Genomic DNA, 18,755 nt, shown 5'->3' with positions numbered 1-18,755 from the left:
AGTGATAAGATTTAAATTGATTGATGGGGAGAGGGTGGGAAACGAAAACAACACACACGCAATAAACACACACACACACCCATCACACACACACCCATAACACGCACACACATCACAGGATCCAAATTCAACAAGCAGAGGTGAATGCAGAACTGGTCTAAGCTGAATGTATGCACAAAAGACTCCCTTCCTTCCCTCCTTCCTTCCTTCCTTCCTCCCTTCCTTCCTTCCTGTCCTACCTTTTTTATTCCATCAACAAGGCCAGGTGACAGCGGAAACACCTCATATTCACCCTGCTTCAAGTAACAAGGGGGCAGAGTGAGAGAACACAGGTCATGTGAGCTTCCAAGGTCCAGTCCAGCCCTTCCTGTATCAGCGCCAGTCCCATTTCAAAGTTTTACTTCCTAGGTCATCCCAAATTTGTAATTCATCCATAACACAGACCCCTAACCATTTCTTGAGCCCTTCCTGGAAATCCAGAGATGAAAAAGGCCCAGCCTCTGTGTGTTCTCAAGTCCTCATGGGATGGGCAGCCCAGAGGGAGAAAAAGCACTCTGGGATCAATGTGGGATTGCAGTTTGCTTGCATGCTCTGTCCCATGTGCCTGAATTTTTCTAGGGGAGTCCTCCCCTTCACCAGTTACCCCTCCATGAAGAGCTGCCTCTCCTAACTAGACAGGTGCACCATTCACCACAGGAAGCCCAGGCATCCCTTCCCATCAACGGGGCAGGTCTCAAGTAAGATGCTTGAGCCCTGCAAGGCTTGTTTCTCCCCGTGGATCACACAAAACAGTCCCCAAGCCTCCATCGTGCCTGTTACCTTGGGGAAGCTTGCTTCCTACAAACTTCTCTTCCTCTCTTCCTGAAAATACCATGGGTTTCTCTACTGACGTATATTAAAACTAATTCCATCTTAACATATTCTGGAGCCCTTCACAGCATGCCTTAAATTAAGCAGGAACACTCTGGTCTCCAGATGACAGCCTCTCAGGCAAACCTCCCTTCGTTCCCAGGACTCCAGCAAACAGCCCCCTCTCGGTCTCCCCAGCCCACTCCTCCCTGTCCAACAGCTCTGGTTTCCCCCACGTGGAAAAGTACATCTGACAGATTTTACATCCTTCAGACCAAGGATGTAAAATCCTTCACCTCCATGTGAAACCTCTACTTTAATTTCCTTTTCTATGACTTGTATTTGAAGAACATCTGGGCTTTTTATTCAGCTTTTAGAAAAATTAGGGAAGGTCACAGCCCAAGTAGTTACTTGGTAAAGGTAAAAGGTAAAATTAACTACAATAGCAAACTCTCACATAGCCCTGATTATGTGGCTGGTAGAGTTCCAAGTGCTTTACCTATACGAACCACTAAATCTCACCACAGCCCTATAAGGCAGTCTTATTTCTTACCCCCATTTTACATGTAATGAAAGTGAGACCCAAAGAAGTTGCATGAAATTAACTTGCCTAGAGTCATCCAATTAATAATTGGCAGAGCAGGGATTTGAACCTTTGTCATCCATCTCAGCGGTGCTGCTCACCGGGAAGGGAATGCTGTTGGCATGACAACAAAGGTACTTCCGTGGCCCCTTAAATGCAGCATTAACTCTATGAACACCCCGCAAGCCCTGTAGATAAGCTACCTTTGTATAAATTTACATGTCACCTTCAGGAAGAGCAGGGTTCGCCTGGGTGAGGAGAAGGAAGAAGAGAGGAGACTTCTGCCCTTGAAAGATTCTATTTTAATTCTTTAAAAAAACCACTGAACAGGCCCAGCCCTGGATTTCAAGATCAGTTTTCAAGGTCTCCAGGCATGAGGCAGTCATCTGAAAAGGGAAGCATGACAGGAGTCTGACCTCTGTGTGGCCTCCTTGTTCTCAAGGTGCTGCTTTCAGATCTGAAAATGAACAGGAAAGCCAAGGAGCCAAAATCTCCCTAATCTCGGATCAGGTATCAATACCATTAGGCGCTGGAAGCTTGTGACAGCAGAAGATGTCACATTCTCAAGTGCAAACACGGCAGCATTTATCTAAGTTTACTGATAAACAAACTAAGACATAAAAGGTCAATTAACTATTTCTAGAAGTTCTATATAAGACTCAGAAACTTGCTTGTTATCCTAGCCTAACTTCCTAGAAACACTGACTCACAACATCACACAATGCAAGTCCCTCAAACCCAAGTCCCTTTGGAGAAAGGAGCTGGCTGCAGCAAAGGCCCTGACAGGTAGAGGACAATCATTAAGATGGTGATGGCAATGATGATGACGGAGAAGATGGCGGCAGCCATGATCACGAGAGCAAGCATTGGTGGCGCATCTCATATGGGTCAGGGACTGTGCTGAGGACTCTTCCTGCACTGTCTTAATCTTCACAGGAACCGTGAGAGGCAGATACCAGCACAACACCCATTTTAAAGATGAGGAATTCGATGAGAGAGGCCAAGTATCTGGGTCAAGGTGTCATGATTGTGGTCACAATATGAACCGGGGCCAATCTGACTCTCCAATTTCACATTCTTATCTAATGCTCGACTGTCTCTTCCTATAAGAAAACCTTAGTATAGAAAGTTCTGGAAACAGGGTATGCTGATTACTCACATTTTCTGATAAATATATGTGCAATCAGTTCTAAATACTCATCTGAAAAATGTTCCACAATGTTCATGGTCCTCTTTCCTGTCTTAGTAAGTATACTATACTAAATATAAATCTACTTGTACTTTATTAATAGATACGTTCAGGGCTATCTCTTAGCTATTTGCCATAACAATTAGGTCTGATTGTAGAGTATTTCAGATATAGGCACAAGAATTAGACACAGCCCAGTATATATATATGTATGTGTGTGTGTACATATATATATATATATATATATATATATATATATAAAATATATAGAGCAACAAGCTGACCTGCTGTGACAGAGGCAAACAAAATGGCAGCACCAAAGGGGAGCCTCTGGGTCAGGGCCCAACTGGGGCTCTCGCCACTGCTGCTGCTGCTGACCACGGCCCTGACTGGAGACTCGGGGACCACTTCGGCTGAAGCGTTTGACTCAGTCTTGGGTGATACGGCGTCTTGTCACCGGGCCTGCCAGTTGACCTACCCCTCGCACACCTACTCCAAGGAAGAGGAGTTGTACGCATGTCAGAGAGGTTGCAGGCTGTTTTCAATTTGTCAATTTGTGGATGATGGAATTGATTTAAATCGGACCAAATTGGAATGTGAATCTGCATGTACAGAAGCATATTCCCAATCTGATGAGCAATATGTTTGCCACCTTGGGTGCCAGAATCAGCTGCCATTTGCTGAACTGAGACAAGAACAACTCATGTCCCTGATGCCAAAAATGCATCCAGTCTTCCCTCTAACTCTGGTAAGGTCATTCTGGAGTGATATGATGGACTGTTCACAGAGCTTCATAACCTCTTCGTGGACTTTTTATCTTCAAGCTGATGACGGAAAAATAGTTATATTCCAGTGTAAGCCAGAAATCCAGTATGCACCACCGTTGGAGCAGGAGCCAACAAATTTGAAAGAACCATCGCTAAGCAAAATGTCCTATCTGCAAATGAGAAGTTCACAAGCACACAGGAACTATCTTGAAGATGGAGAAAGTGATGGCGTTTTAAGATGTCTCTGCTAACTCCGGGTGGATTTTAACCATGACTCTTGTCCTCTCCAGGATGGTATTGCTCTGGATTTGTTGTGCAACTGTGGCTACAGCTGTGGAGCAGTATGTTGCCTCTGAGAAGCTGAGTATCTACGGTGACTTGGAATTTGTGAGTGAACAAAAGCTAAACAGATATCCAGCTTCTTCTCTCGTGGTTGTTAGATCTAAAGGTGAAGATCATGAAGAAGCAGGGCCTCTACCCGCAAAAGTGAATCTTGCTCATTCAGAAATTTAAGCTTTTTTTCTTTTTTTCAAAGAAAAGTGTATAGACATCTAAATTTCCATTCCTCATAGTGCTTTTTAAAATGATTTCATTGGCTGTAGGGCTTAAAAATCACTATTAAATGCAAATAAAGTTACCCAAATCTGTGAAGACTGTATTTGCTGTAAATTTACCTGTAATTTTTTTCTAGTAATTTAAGAGATGGATATTTGGGATTGTATTTTTAGTTTACTAATATCTGTAGCTATTTTAATTATTATTTGCATTGTTTTTGTTTGTTTCCTTTCTTAGCCAAATTCTATGAGCTGATTATTGTTCTTCCCCACCTCCTACCATGTCAATCACCTTAGTTAATAAGTTGAATACTCAGTAGGATATGATACTCTTGCTCAGAAATGACCCACAACCTGTAATTTGAAATTTAGTAGAAAATGCCCTTTAACACCCTGCATTTTCAGTTGTATTGAACTGAAATCATTAAAATTTTATTTGAATAATTATGTGCTGAAATTTGAGTTAATATACTCCTGATTTTCCAGATCTTCCCTTTCACGCCTAGCCAACCCAGAAAATAATTAGAAAATGTTCTATGTATATTTATTGCTATATGATGATCAGGGAGCAAATTAAAGCAAAAATGATTCTCTCACAAAAAAAAATAATAATAAAATTAAATTAAATATATACACACGGTCCCTGACTGACAATGGTTTGACTTATGATTTTTTGACTTTACAATGGTGCAAAAGCAATACGCATTCAGTAGGAACCATACGTCATATTTTGAATTTTGATCTTTTCCCGGGGCTAGCGATATGCTGTCCTTTCCTCTCCTGATGCTGGATAGTGGCAGCAGCCACAGCTCCCACTCAGCCATGCGATCACAAGGGTAAAAAAGCGATACACTGACAACCATTCTGTACCCAGACAACCATTCTATTTTTCACTTTCGGTACAGTATTCAATCAATTCCATGAGATATTCAACACTTTAGTATAAAGTAGACTATATATTAGATGATTTTGCCCAACTGTAGACTAAAGTGAGGGTTCTGAGCACATTTAAGGCAGGCTAGGCTAAGCTACGATGTTCAGTAGGTTAGGTGTATTAAATATATTTTCAGCTTATAATATTTTCACCTTATGATGGGTTTATCAGGATGAAATCCCATTGTGAGTCAAGAAAGATCTATATACTAGTAGATGTAATATATATTTTAAACATTTTTTCATATATTTATATTATATATTTTTTATAATTTATATTACATCTTATTTTTTATAATATATATTATATCTTAATTTTTATAACTTATATCTTATTTTTTTAATATACCACTTTCAGAGCATCCCCAAGGCATGCCCTGAAAAAGGGATGTTAAAAAATAAGATCTAAGAAAATTAATTTCACTATTTGCCTTTTTCTTATAAAAGTTCAATCCAACTTATTTTGGTTGATAACTGCAGTGTACTATATCAAAGACTGCCCACACATGGTGTGTCTACAGCATAAGAGAAGTGCTGAGAAACAGGAAGAGGAGCAAATGAAAACTTAAAAACAACAAAACCCAGCATAAAAACCAAAATGACCAGCCCCCTAATTCTAAGGAAAGTCCAGTTTCTCATAAGGGGCAGTCAATGTATTTTTATCTGTGGCTTAATGTTTTTGCAGACACATTAAATCATAAAAATCCAAGAAACCATATCTCACCCCCAAACCACATAATATATTTTAAGGAATGTGTCCCTGTTCTAAGAAACTGCTTGATTCGCAGGAAGTGGCAAAGTGGCAGGTGTGTTCCCAGGATCAGCCAAAGAAACCAAATAAACGTTCCACTGGGCAAACCTGTTTCTCTCAGATAAACAGCCGCCTGCTGCCTTACAGGGGGAAAAGGAACCACAGGACTGTCTGTATGATTCCCTGGCACTTCTGTTTTTCTGCTTAAATTGAAAAGGAAGATGGCAGTCTACACCTATGCAGATACTGCCATGCAGCCAGGCCAATCCCAGGTCCTGCATGGGCTGGGGGTTTCAAAGCCACAGCTCTGGATGGGGGCCTCACGGGTCTTCCGTGCTTTAGGAAGGCATGGAAGAGGATGGCTAAACTAGGAGTTGCAGGAGAAGCAGATTTCACTTGGAAAAGAGATCATTATGCAATTAGCTATATTACACAATAGCTAGGCTCAGGAGGAGTGAGGGTGGAAGGTGGGAAAGAGTGTCCATCTTTACTTGCTCCAAGGCAGCCCATTCCTTCCCTCTCGCACCACTCACCATGCTGTAAATAACCACCTGCCTATCTGTATCCCCAGGACGTCAGGGACTATCCACCCTGGGCACATAAAGATCACCCAATACAGGATAATTCTTGTTGCTACAGTGTGTCCTCAAGAAATATCTGCTGAATGACTGAAATAGGGGCAGGAATCAAAGAACATAATTTTCCATTTGGAAAGTGTCTTGCTAAATGCTTGCCATCGGATAAGATTCACTATATTGCAGCTCTGGTCTGTTGTGTTGTAAGCAGGGTTAAATAAATAAAGGCAAATTTTTAAAAAATACCAAAGGGGAGCAGAGCTGAACTGGCTTGCTGGAAGTTTCAGATTAAAATAAAGGACTGTCTAGGAGAAGAGAGCCAGCTGGCTGCTTAGAGGACATGGAGTTTAAAGCAAAGTCCTAATGGAGATGGTCTGAGGGAGACCATCCAAGGGGTCCCCTAGCCACACAGACAATAGCGGGGACAGTGTTCAGACTACCTAGGAGCTCTGAGGACTCACAGAGACAGACTGGCTAGGATGGGGCCAGAAGGGAGTTGCTGGGTCAGGCTGGGCCAGCTACTTAATCATCCTGCCAGTAAACGTCCTCCAGGAATATTGTGCCTTGCAGTGAAGGAGCTGTTGTGAAAATGACCTAGGCAGACAATCTGACTGCAGCGCTGTAGGCAGGGCTGTGTCTTTCCCCTTGGCTAAGAGGTCTCTCATGCTCCCTTCTCCCAAGCAGCCAAAGAATAAGAAAGGATAGACAACCAATGTTCACGACTTCCTGCTATGGACCACTTCCTTCTCCCATGAAATGCCTGTGAGGTTGGTGGTATCATTTACATTACACAAAACTCAGGTGAGAACTGTAACTCACCTACAATCACACAACTGGCAAGTAGCAGAACCAGAACTTTTAGTTTTGGCCAGGATTGAAAGAGAACCTCTGGCCCCACCGGATGCAGCCTGCCCTCCCAGCCTCAGAGGAGGTCTGATGGGGCAGAGAATTTGACAGCAAGATGCTGCTGGCACAGCCTGCTCCTCTGAGAGCTTGGCAGGCCTGTCCTGACCTCTGTCCCAGAGCCACCTCCATCTGGAGACATAATCTCATTGGAGTCTCAGCTTGATCTGCTGATGTTCAGCTCACCTGCCTGCTTCTAGCTAGATCTCTCCCGACACTTCTGTTAACCCAGCTCCAAATAAAGCAAGAGTCCCCAGACCAATGTTCCTCAAAGGGTGGTCTCTGGGATGTTTGTGTAAGTGGCAGATTCCAGGCCCCAACCCAGACGCACAGAGTCATAATCTCTGGAAGAGGGACCCAGGAACCTGCAGTTTTAACAAGTTCCCTGCATGATCCTTATGCCAGCTAAGGTGGGAGAGACACTGTCTCCGGTGTCCCAGGGCAGCAGGGGCTCCCAAACCCCCCCATGAACACCTTCTATTCATCCCCCAACTCCAAAATTGCAATAGTACATACTTAAGATAAAAAATTGGGGAATTCTTTTTAATTAAAAAATTTTTTTTTATTTTTATTTTACATTGGAATATAGTTGATTAACAATGTTGTGTTAGTTTCAGGTGTACAGCAAAGTGATTCAGTTATACATATACATGTATCTATTGTTTTTCAAGTTCTTTTCCCATCTAGGTTATTTTAATTTTAAAATTTTTAAAAAATTAAGTGACCTATTGTTTTACCACGTAGAGAGAAGCACTGTTAACATTTTGGATTAATTCCTTCCGGTATTTTTCTATGTATATAGACACAGATACGGTTTTCCTGTGAACAGCATTACACCGGACCATTTAGAGGCCTGCTTCTCCTGCTCAGCAGAGCACAAACACGTGCAACTGTGCCACCTAGAAGGATACATGGGCGTCACTGCAGGCCATCGATGTACAATTCTCCATGGCTGCTGCCGACCACCACAGGATGACAGGCAAGTCGTGCTGATGCAGAAGGAGGATGGGGAATTGGAATCAGGATGCCAAGACATTGAAAATTTGTGTTTCTGCTGACACTACCCATCTCCCCAACCTCAGAAGGCTACCACCTGGAGGTGGGTCAATTCCAACACACTCAAATTTTTTTAATCCTAAAAGGTTAGCAGTGGAAGAAATTTTAGAGGTCATCTGGACCAGTCTCCTCACCTGTAAAAGAGGAACCAGAGTCAAGACAAACCTAGCCTCTGCTGGAGTCTCATGGTGTCTCCTCACCACACCCAGGGTCCCCCAGCCGCCTGCCAGGCTTGACAGAGGGCAGCAGCCACCTAGGGCAGGCCCAGGTCGGGATCAGGGCCTCAGGACACACCTTTCAAATTTCCAGGGTCTCTCAATATTATCACCACAGCTCTTGACACAGCAACCAATTTTCAGATCCAAGGGTATCTGTATGGCTGTGGAACTTTGTTGAGGAGTGTCCTGGTCACAGCTATTGAATTCCAAAGGCATTAGGTCCCCATACTCTTGGCTGAACAGCCCTTGTACAAAGGAGGCTCTGAACCAGCTGAGAACCATAGTCCAGTCTCATGCTGCTTAAGAATCTTCTCCAGCCTTAACGTGATAATTCAGGCACAGTGCCCCTGAATCACAGGGCATGGGAGAGTCATGAGCAGCAAGACTTGGCTGAAGAAAAATTACCAAATTCTGCCCACTCAAAAGCTACCTTGAGTGTTCCCACTCACGTGAGCTTGGTTTCAGCTTCTGGCTCTCTACCCCCATTTCTGGTTGGAGTGAGGGCTCCCCTAGAACTGCTCAGCAGTCTGGGGGATACTGTGAATTCAAAGAAGGCCACTGGACTTGAAGCAGATGGCTAGCAAACATTACTTCTGTCCTTTCCGTTTTAATTAATTCATTCACTCATCCATTCATTCATCCGTTTATTCACTCATTCATTCTTCCACACTGAGCATCTCTTCCCCAGGCACAACGTTAATGGTTTTCAAATACAACTTTTTAAGGCTCATGATGATTCTATGAGATGGGCCTCATTCTTCCCATTTTGAAGGTGAAAACTCTGCGACTCAGCGCGATGAACAGTTGCAGATTTACTGGGAGGCAAATGAAGAAAGCTTCGGGCGTCTCTTTTTTTTTTTTTTTTTTTTTTTCTTTTTTTTCGGGCGTCTCTTGCATGGGCCTCTTTCAAGGACCTAGCAATGTGTTTGCAGAATCGTATAACTGGTTTTCGAAATTTACAAAATTAAGGTATTTTAGCTGCAATTCATTAGGAGCACTGTTTCTTTCCACTCTGATGTCTCCTCCTCCTGTTGCATTTCCCTTCATGTCAAGTGGTGTTAAGGCAGCTTCAGGCATTGGGCAATCCAGCTAAGGGGAACTTGACTTGGGGATAAATTTAGTTTGGGTGTAGTGGGATTGAGGACTGTGGTTCACAGTCACTTTAATGCAGGGGCAGGTTATTGCTAGCTGCCTCTGTAGCTGTCCCCATGGCTTCCAGGAATCCGCCTACCGCCTACTGGGCCCACTCACTGTCGCGGAGACTCAAAGGTGCACCATCTGGTACCTGAGATACATGCAAAGTGGAGGGAAAATGAAAATTGAAATATACAGAGCCAGAAGCTAGTCGGTGGACATTTCTTCCAGTCATCAGACAGGTGGAATTGTAGGAGGAGAAACTAATTCTCACTCAATGATGCTTACTCCAAAAGGAAAGTTTTCTCCTGTCAGAAATATATTTGATAACACGTCAAACACAGCTACAAACATACCAAACACTTTTCCCCTTTTTGATGGGAATTATGCAAAACAGATTTTATCAAATTTTATGCACTTTAGGACTCAAACCCGTAGCCGTACAACAAAAAGTGGATGTCTGTGTATGAAGTCAGGTTTTGTGACTGTCAGTAATAAAAAACAATTTTATCAACCATGCTAGAAGAAAATTAAATGATCTTTTCAGCCTCCCTTTAGAAAAATTATGAAATCATTATCACACGAAGAGGTGATCAGAGAGTTTCCAGCCAAAAGATGTTAAGAAAAAAATGTATTATAGAGGTTTGATAGACAAATAACTAATAAAAATACTCTATTTTTCTGGATTTTGTAAAGATCCGTATCAGGCTTTTAAAACTTATGTTGGATGTGATTTCTTTTCTCATTCTGAGGAAATTTTCACTATCATATCTAATTTTGTATTTGTAATTTTATATTCTTTCTCTTAAGGAGGGTCCCCAAATTACTTAAGCTTCAAGCCCTGTGAAATCTCGATCCATCCCTGGAGGTGAAGTATGTTCCCCAGCCAGGAAGTAGCAGATGCTGGACTGGAAGACTTGGTACCCTAAGCATGTGATTCCCTGCACCTCAACCCATGTGGACCCAGTCACTGGGTGGCCTGGGCTGGAGTGGAGAAGGGTGGGGGAGGGTGACAAATTAACCACAGGCTCTATTACCGCACACAATATTAAGTTTCTACCTCACCTGGGTAGGCAGGCAAGAGCAAGAGGCATTTTGAGGACCTGAGCGTGCAACCTGACAAAACTTGACTCTTCTAGAACCAAGTACCCAGATTAAGGATAAATAACCCCAAATCGTCACACAGCATCACTGAACCTGATTTCATTCTTCCAGGTGCTTTATTCCCTAGATCTGCACTAAAATGGCAGCCACTAGCCACATGTGGCTCTTTAAGTTTAATTACAATGAAATAGAATCAAAAATCTACTCAGTTGCATTAGCTACACTTCAAGTACTCAACAGCCTCACGTGACTGGTGGGGACTGTATTGGACAGTGCAGAGATGGACTGTTTCCATCACCCCCGTAAGTTCTACTGTTCACTCAGCTGATTTAAATCTTCATAACCAAGTCACATCTAAGCTCTCCTTCTCAAGTGGAGGGCATTTTCAGGTGCGTGTGGCAGACACGTGAGGAGAAGGGAAGGCCTGTCCAGAAAGAAAAGCAAAGCGGAGCAGCTTGTTTGCAGAGAAGGGTCAAGGGAGAGCCAGAGAGGAGAGAGAACCCGGGCCAGCCGAGGTGTGGAGCCTTACAGACAGGAAGGGCATCATCAGACACACGAGCCAGGAAAATAACTCAGATCACACCCAAGAACAAGTAAGAAGTAGAAATTATTATTAGCTCTGGAATCAAGGTTATTTTTCTCTTTACACACACACACACACACACACTTTTTAGAGTGTACTTTGCACTGGGAGTCTTTACTGGGGACTCAGTTACAGCTTTGCATAGCTGGAACATCTACAGGCCTGAATTGCAGAGTTACTGGCATGACATCATCCTCTTCCTCAGGCCTCCCCCTCCACTGTCACCCCCCCCCCCCAAAGAGCTACTGCCAAATCTAGTCCTCGGCAGGGGGGAATGAGAAATGCGGTGCCAGTTAACGCTGGTCTTTGCAAAATAAAACGTCAACAGACCCTACATGGGCCCAAGAAGCTAGTGCCTGCACCTGGAAATAAACAGTCCACTCAGGTAGAGTGGACTCCTGCTCCTGGCTATGTAATTACTAGATAATCGGTAAGGAAGAGGTCTGAATCCTTAGCCAGCCTGGAGGCCTACCTGTTTCCCCACAGCCCTGTTCTCACCAGGTGGGAGCCCTGAGAACATGCAAGCTGGAAACGTGGGCTCACACGTACGCTTTCTTCACCCAGAGGCTCCGGGCTCCCTAGACTGCACGCCACCTGGTCTTACAGAAGCATTTAGCTGGAAGAATGGCCCCAGCTTTAGACCCAACCTGGGCCTTTTCCAGGAAACTTGTCTGGTGTCTGACTTATGTGTCCCAACTTCAACCCTGGGCTAACAGGGACAAGAATTCCAGTAAAGATGCAGGATCACAGAGAAAACCAAGGAAACAGCAGACAGGCCACACACGAAAAGCCCCAACTGTATCTCCCAACCCTGAGTTTCACATTTATTTCTACTCACAGAAGAGAGTTTGCATCCAAGCAGAGGTATTAAGAGTTTTAATTAAACTTCATCAAAACACAAAACTCAGTTCCCTTAACTGTGCTTCCCAACCCCCAAACGGTGGCATCAGGGGGACAAAAGCGATGATGGTGGGTATGACCATGCCGAGTGCCCAGCTCTGCCCTCTCCTGCTCTGGGTACCCATTCCACTCGGGTCCCCTGGACCAGGAGGTCCTGCAGGCTGTCATGGGTGTGTCCCCAGCACAGTGTCCAGCTGGCACTCAGGAAATCTTAGTTGGCAGTTGGACGACTGAGTCTCCCTCCAGGTAAGGAGGGAAGCTCTTGCTCACAGAACCCTCCAGAAGTCCTTGATAATTCCTTTCTCTCCCTGTTCTGAGCATCCCTGTGGGCTGGTTTAGCACACAAGCTCACTCAAGAGGCAGCCCTCCAGAGAAGATCAGGGGTTAATTGTGCCTACTGAGGAGCCATCTTCCACAATCCCCCCCGCAACGGTGACATCTTCCCGCATCCTGATTTTTTAGCTTGTAAAAAGCAAGGCCTTCCGATGGGAAAAGAGAAGGAGTCAAACTCACAAGAAGCAAGTGTCAGTGACAGATTTTCATGGGAATGGCACCTCCAGACCTATCAGCGCTTGAGAACTGCCTGTTTCCCAACCACAATTCAACACAAGGGCAAATATCATCCTTCCGTTGAACAGGGGTAGAGCAGGCTGGGAAGAAAGCTTGCATCAAAACGAGGGGTGAGCAAGATCTGGACCAGAATGAAGAATGTTGGACACCCAAGCTGTGAATACTGATGAAAAAGCGTCAACCTACAATAACAGATATTTGAATAGGACCCAGCGTAGTTCTCTTTAAGCGGCCCAAACACTAGAGCTTTACTTTAAAAAAAAAAAAACTATCTATTCCCCCTCTGCCCTCCCCTTCCCCAGCCTCCCTCCCCCCGCTCCAGGAGCCACACATGCTGCTAACTCTGAGAGTTTCCTAAGAAGCTGGTCAGAGACGCTGAGTGGCTAGCCAACAACACAGTTCTTTACAAATGAGGCTTAGAGAGCAGAACTGGCAGCTGGGTGCCAAGAACGCATCAGCCCTGCTCACATCCCACATCAGCCCTGCTCACATCCCACATCTGCCCTGACACTCTGAACCACAGCCCATCTCTGCCACACGTTAAAGTTTGCGAAACTGAAAGAGAGCACAGAGAAGAGTAGAAGGTGCAGAAAACGACACAGAAATAAGTAAATGAGAACAGGAACCGAATGAGGTGGCATCAAGATGCGGCAACGAGGAATGTCAGTTCCCCTCTTGCCCGCTGACCCCTTCCGCTCTGGGACCCTTCACACTGACACCAATTAAACCCACCAGCTGTGCTTCCAAGGAACGCCTGTCCGGGTCGGTCTGGCTGCACAGACACTGGCGCTGACACCCGCAGAGAGCAGCTCAAACCAGCCACACGGCTCGGCCTGCCCTGTGGTCTGGTGAAAACACGCCTAGCCAAGGGAAGAAAAGAAAACGTCTCAGAAACACGCCTGAGAGGCTGCTGGCCTGGGCCTGGATGCAGGGGCTGCTCAGCTGCAGTGTATGTAGGTACCAGCCACCAGGGTCCCAGCCTTCTCTGGCCACCGGTCTATAAAGAAAAAAGGTGATAATTGGGAATTGGGCTTTTAACCCTGGAACTGAGAAACCAGCCTGCTGCTCCCCCCAGGGTGTCAGACCCTCTCACCCAGTGCTTCTCAGCCAGGAGTGGTTTTGCTTCCCACCCCAGGGGACATTTGGCAATATGTGGAGACATTTCTGGTTGTCACAACCGGGGATGGGCTCTTGCTACCGGCATTTAGTGGGCAAAGGCCAGAGATGCTGCTAGATACACTACGATACACAGGCCAGCCCCCAAAACGAAGGACTATCTGGTCAAAAATGTCAACAGTGCCGAGGTTGAGAAACCCTGCTCTAGAGCCAGAGAGCACAGGGTCCGAATCCCAACTCCACTACTTACTAGCTGAGGGGTCTCGGACAAGTTACTTCGCTTCTCAGAGCTCCAGGTACCGTTTATATAGTTAATAAATCTTATGCAGCAGTTTCTAAGTGCCGGGCACTATTCAAAGCACTTTACACGTATGAACTCATTTAATCTTCCTAACCACCCCATGCCACAGTACTATCCTTATCCCCATTTTACAGATGAGGAGACTGAGGCCCAAGATTACCCAGCTAGTAAGTGGAAGAACCAGGATTCGCACCCAGCAATGTGGAAACACAGCCTGCACTCTCACATTACTCCGTTCTTAGCTTGCCTTATAGATTAGAGCTCACATTTATTATCTAATTTAGTTCCTGATACAAGGGCATGCAGCAAACGGGGCTTCTCAGCCCTCCTTCAGCATTTAGCCTGTATTGTTTGTATTGTCTTGAACAGTGACACCAAGGACCATGCCACTTGCTTTTCCTCCTTCCCTTCCAGCATCTAAAAATGGCAAACATTCAAACATTCCCATTCCCCAAACGCCAGCTACACCAAGATGTTTATTCAAAAGTGCAAAACGAGCTCTAGCCAGGCTGGCATTAACACACTCCAGCACAATGTTCCCAAACGTCATGCTCATTGAGGATGAGCACGGCAAGGTCATTGAGAACCACGTCCTGGACCTGACATTGCTCTCTGCCGGCCCCCTGATTCCTCTGCGTGTTGGCCTTGGAAGGTCCCAAGTGTGTCTATTTAAAAACAAATTGTCAGATGGCATCTATATTTAACAAACAAGCAATCCTCCCTAAGCAATCTGAAAAACACGCTCTCGGGAGCACGCTCTGAGGGCACCCAGGCCGGCCACTTTGCAGATGCAGAAACTAAGCTTGCACCAGCAAGTCAGGACAAAAAGAAAAGCCCAGAACAAGTCTGAGTGTGGTCAGATCTGGAAGCACAGCAAGTGAGTAATTAGCCAAGCCGAACACTGGACAAGTGGATACTTTTATGAAAGGACAGACAGTTTCAACCAATCCATGTGGGAAAGAAGCACAGTGTCCCTCCCTAGGCCCCTCCCTTGCAGGCTCTTCTGTCTCCAGCTCTAAGCCACGGAAAGGATGCTCCTGGGACTCTGACCCTTTCTCCTTCACACCCCAGTTTCCTCCCATCTTCTCTTACTCTCCCCACACACATTCCACATCTGGTCCAAACCTTCGTTCTACCCCCTATCATTAGCATAGTTCCCACACTATTCAGATCTGTAGGGTCCAATGTTTATACTGAATATTTCAAATGACCCAACTTCTACCTGTGATGAGATGCTCAGGTGAACCAAAAACCAGGGCTGGACTGTTGGCACCCCCAGTGTGCTAGTGCAGGCCGGCTCAGGCCAATCAGCAGTGCTGACTGGCAGAAAGGCACATCTCTGACTAAATTAAAAAATATATTTTTTAATGACAAAGATTTTGATTGGTTTAGAGGTGTAACTGGATAAGAATCTTCCGATCCGGGATATAGAAATGGAGAGAATAACAAAGTGGTTCTTGGTGGTTTACAAACTGGGCTAAGGGATGCTATCCTTTCCCGCTGACAAATGACTCTGTCCTGGGATTCTGAAGGTGCCAGCCAGTTCGAGTGTGGCAGCTGAATCCCCCACCTCTCTGGGGCCCCATGAGCAGCCAGCGGCCTCAAGGCAAGGCCATTCCGGCTAATGGTAAGGGGGGAGTGGAAGTCAAGGCTGAGGAGGTCCTGGGCATAGAAAGTCATGGCTGTGACCATCCTCCAGTGACACTGCAGGTGACTGATAAACATGTATTTGTCTTAGATTAGGAGAATGAGAACGTGGTAGACAGAGAAATGGAAATGCTGGGGGCAAGGAAGAAGCTTAAAGATAGACTGGGTTTGGGCAAAGTGAGAAGGACAAAAAAAGGCAAAGTGGAACCTTTCTCGCTGTAGCAGATCCTTAGAAAACTGCCCCCAACTCTGGAATGATTTTTCCAGAAGTCAAGAAGAGCAGCAGGCAAGATTCCAAAGGAAAGACTTGGTCAAAATGCACCCTCAACTGTTAAAATAATATACAGCATACCACTAATCACAGTACTGCCCCAATGAACATTAATTGGCTATTATATATAATTCATTATGCACTGAATGACAAAAGTTGCTTTCTATACGTATTTTAACATATTTGAAAATAAGGTGTGGTGAAAGAGGAGGGCTTGCTCTGGAACCAGGCTTCCTGGGTAAATTCCAGCTCTGCCACATGCTAACTGCATTGACATTTGGCCAATCCTTCAACCTCTCTGTGTAGCACTTTTTCCTGTAAAATGGGGATAAGAACAATGCCCATCTCAAATTGAACTCTCAATAAATGTTAGCTTTTATTTTTAAAAAGCCTCAGGATTAAAATGGATGAGTGAAAGACCTGGGGTGCAACCAGTTTATGAAGATTCCTTTTCTTCTGAAGTTAATGCTGAATTATCTCGGCTTTCCTTAATCACCGTGAGCTTGGGTTACCTCCAGAGACACAGCCTTTCCTATCTGTCTGTGGAGGTAATGGTACCAGTTGGCCCACTGTTTCTCTTATCTCTATTCTGCCAGACCTGAAGTTCCCCTCAAGTCTGTGCGGTGCATCTCACTTTCAAGTCCCCTGAATACCCCCTCAAAAAGTCAGGCCTTTTAATTACATCCTACTCTCCTGTCTAAGGCCCCTCACATGGTCTTCAAGAAGGGGTGGCCCCGCCACGGCAGAGGATCCTGACAGCACCCTTGTAGGACCTGTTGAAGAAAAATTATTCAATGACACCTGTTAAAGCATGTAAGGCAGACTTTATTCGGGGGGCCATCACGACAGGTATAGGGACCACTGCCATGGGGTTTTGCAGTGGAGGAGAGAGATGGGGCTTAACTCCCAGTACAATAAGGAAAAGGGGGAGTTTATAACCAAGGAGTAGGGTGGGGGGTCAGTGGACGGAAAATTACTAAGAGGAAACATCAGGGGTCAGGGGTCGGGGGGGGGGGTCCTGGCTAAGCCGACCTAACAGGGTTCTTGCTGAAGGCAGCCCAGGGTAATGAGACATCACCTATGGGGGGGAGGGGGGAGGATGAGGAACCTGATCAGATATTGAGGGTGGTCAGATATGAAGGATGCGGGATTCTGACTAAACCAACTTAGCAGGATTCTTGCTAAAACTGGACAATGCAGAAACACACAGAGGCACAGAAGTCAAAAACTAATCGAAAAAGAGCTCAGAAGAGCCTGCCTGAAGTTCGGTCATGGACAGAATCTTTGTCAGGCCCAACCCCCAGGACAGTATGTTCGTGGGCGAGGCCCACACTCTTAAGGAGAGGTGATTCTTTGAATGAGCTACTTCTGTGCGAGGAGAAAGTGGACACAGGGGCTGGGAAGGGGCAGGGGGTGGGGAAGGGGCATGGTCCCGGAAGAAGGACACAGCCTGAGTGCTTCCATCAGCACCGGCACCATTTTGCTCTCATATGGCTCCACTACTGTACGGGATAAAGCAGTCATTCAGCCTCCCAGCAACCCGGGGCCAGGAAACTTCGGTCTCATCTTTCGTTTTGTGTTTATTTGTTTCCTTCTTGGTGCACGCTGGAGTCAAAGTTTTCACTGTATGGATACAAAACTAATTCAGGCTCTTTCTATCCAACATAAGAAAGAAAAACTTGGTTTCCCGTGAGCCAGTATTGATGGATACAAAGCCAAGAGGACAGAAAGAAAGGCCTCTCCTTCCCAGACAGTCTTCCTCTGTGGTGGGGTGGGGTGGAGCGGGGTGTGGGAGAGGAAGGAGTGATTTGGAGTCCAACCCCAGAAGAACTGCTGACACCGCATCAGCAAAAAGCATCGCCTTGCACCCGTCTCAACTTAGTGCCTTTCCATGGCCTAGAGCAAAGGCTCAGAACCCCTGTTCACAAGGGTTTCTGACGTTCTCTCCCACATCCCTGTCCTGGCTCATGGGAGGACCCTCAGGGCCTCAGGGCTGAGCTCTGTCTTCAGGTCAGCCTGCCCACACAATCAGGCCCGCTTGCACACGTGCATACACACACACACACACACACACACACACACACACACACACACACACACACACACACACACACACACACACACACACACACACAGCTCTGCATGCTGGAGATAACACAGGAGAAGGAACAGGACCATTCTAAGAACTTACAAAGGCACTGGACCGCCATCAGCAGGGTCGCACAGAGCCATATCTACATCTGACTCTCTGCAAGTAACAGCCTCCACAGGTACGAAGAGACACGAATGAAGCTGCCTTCCAGCTGAAGCAAACGGAGGCTTTGTTTTTCTCACTGGAGTGCTGTAAGAATTGATTGTTTGGGGGAAATAACATAAAATCTAAAAGCCCTGGTTCCCAGGCTGGAAGACAGGCCAGATCTATTCATTCAACCAGCATTAAAAACCCACTGCTTAATTAATACAGCAGCTAGCCGCGCTCTCTTTGCAGAGGCAGCACGGTGCAATCCCACGGGCCAGTGTCCTTGCCGCGGAGGCCCCCTCAAGACGGGGACGGTGAGCACACAGCTCCTGCCGTTTTGGATGTTTCCTTGTATCACTGATGAAGCGATAAAAATAAAAACTGTGAAAAATCAAACCTCTGCTGTGATGTCTTGAACTGTATCAATGAGTTCCTTTTTTAGCAAGGTGTTATGTTCAGGGAACATATCCATTTACTGACTGTTCCTGAAGAAAGGCCCTCTCTCCACCAGG

The 18,755-nt window shown here is 45.6% G+C and overlaps 1 protein-coding gene and 1 pseudogene across 5 annotated transcripts in view; one reads left to right on the top strand and one right to left on the bottom strand.

Moving 5' to 3' along the window:
• The window catches only part of HIVEP3 (HIVEP zinc finger 3), a 508,837-nt gene that overhangs the window by 358,765 nt on the left and 131,317 nt on the right, over positions 1-18,755 (bottom strand). The window lies entirely within an intron of this gene.
• LOC309663098 (transmembrane protein 59 pseudogene) lies at positions 2,862-3,916 on the top strand (annotated as a pseudogene). Its single transcript has one exon. The product of its transcript is annotated as a transmembrane protein 59 pseudogene (transcript).

This window comes from Balaenoptera physalus (genome assembly GCF_965194825.1).
Source record: "Balaenoptera physalus genome assembly, chromosome: 1".
NCBI lineage: Eukaryota > Metazoa > Chordata > Mammalia > Artiodactyla > Balaenopteridae > Balaenoptera > Balaenoptera physalus.
The sequence above is the reverse complement of the archived record's forward strand: the minus strand, read 5'-3'. Positions and strand labels throughout refer to the sequence as shown.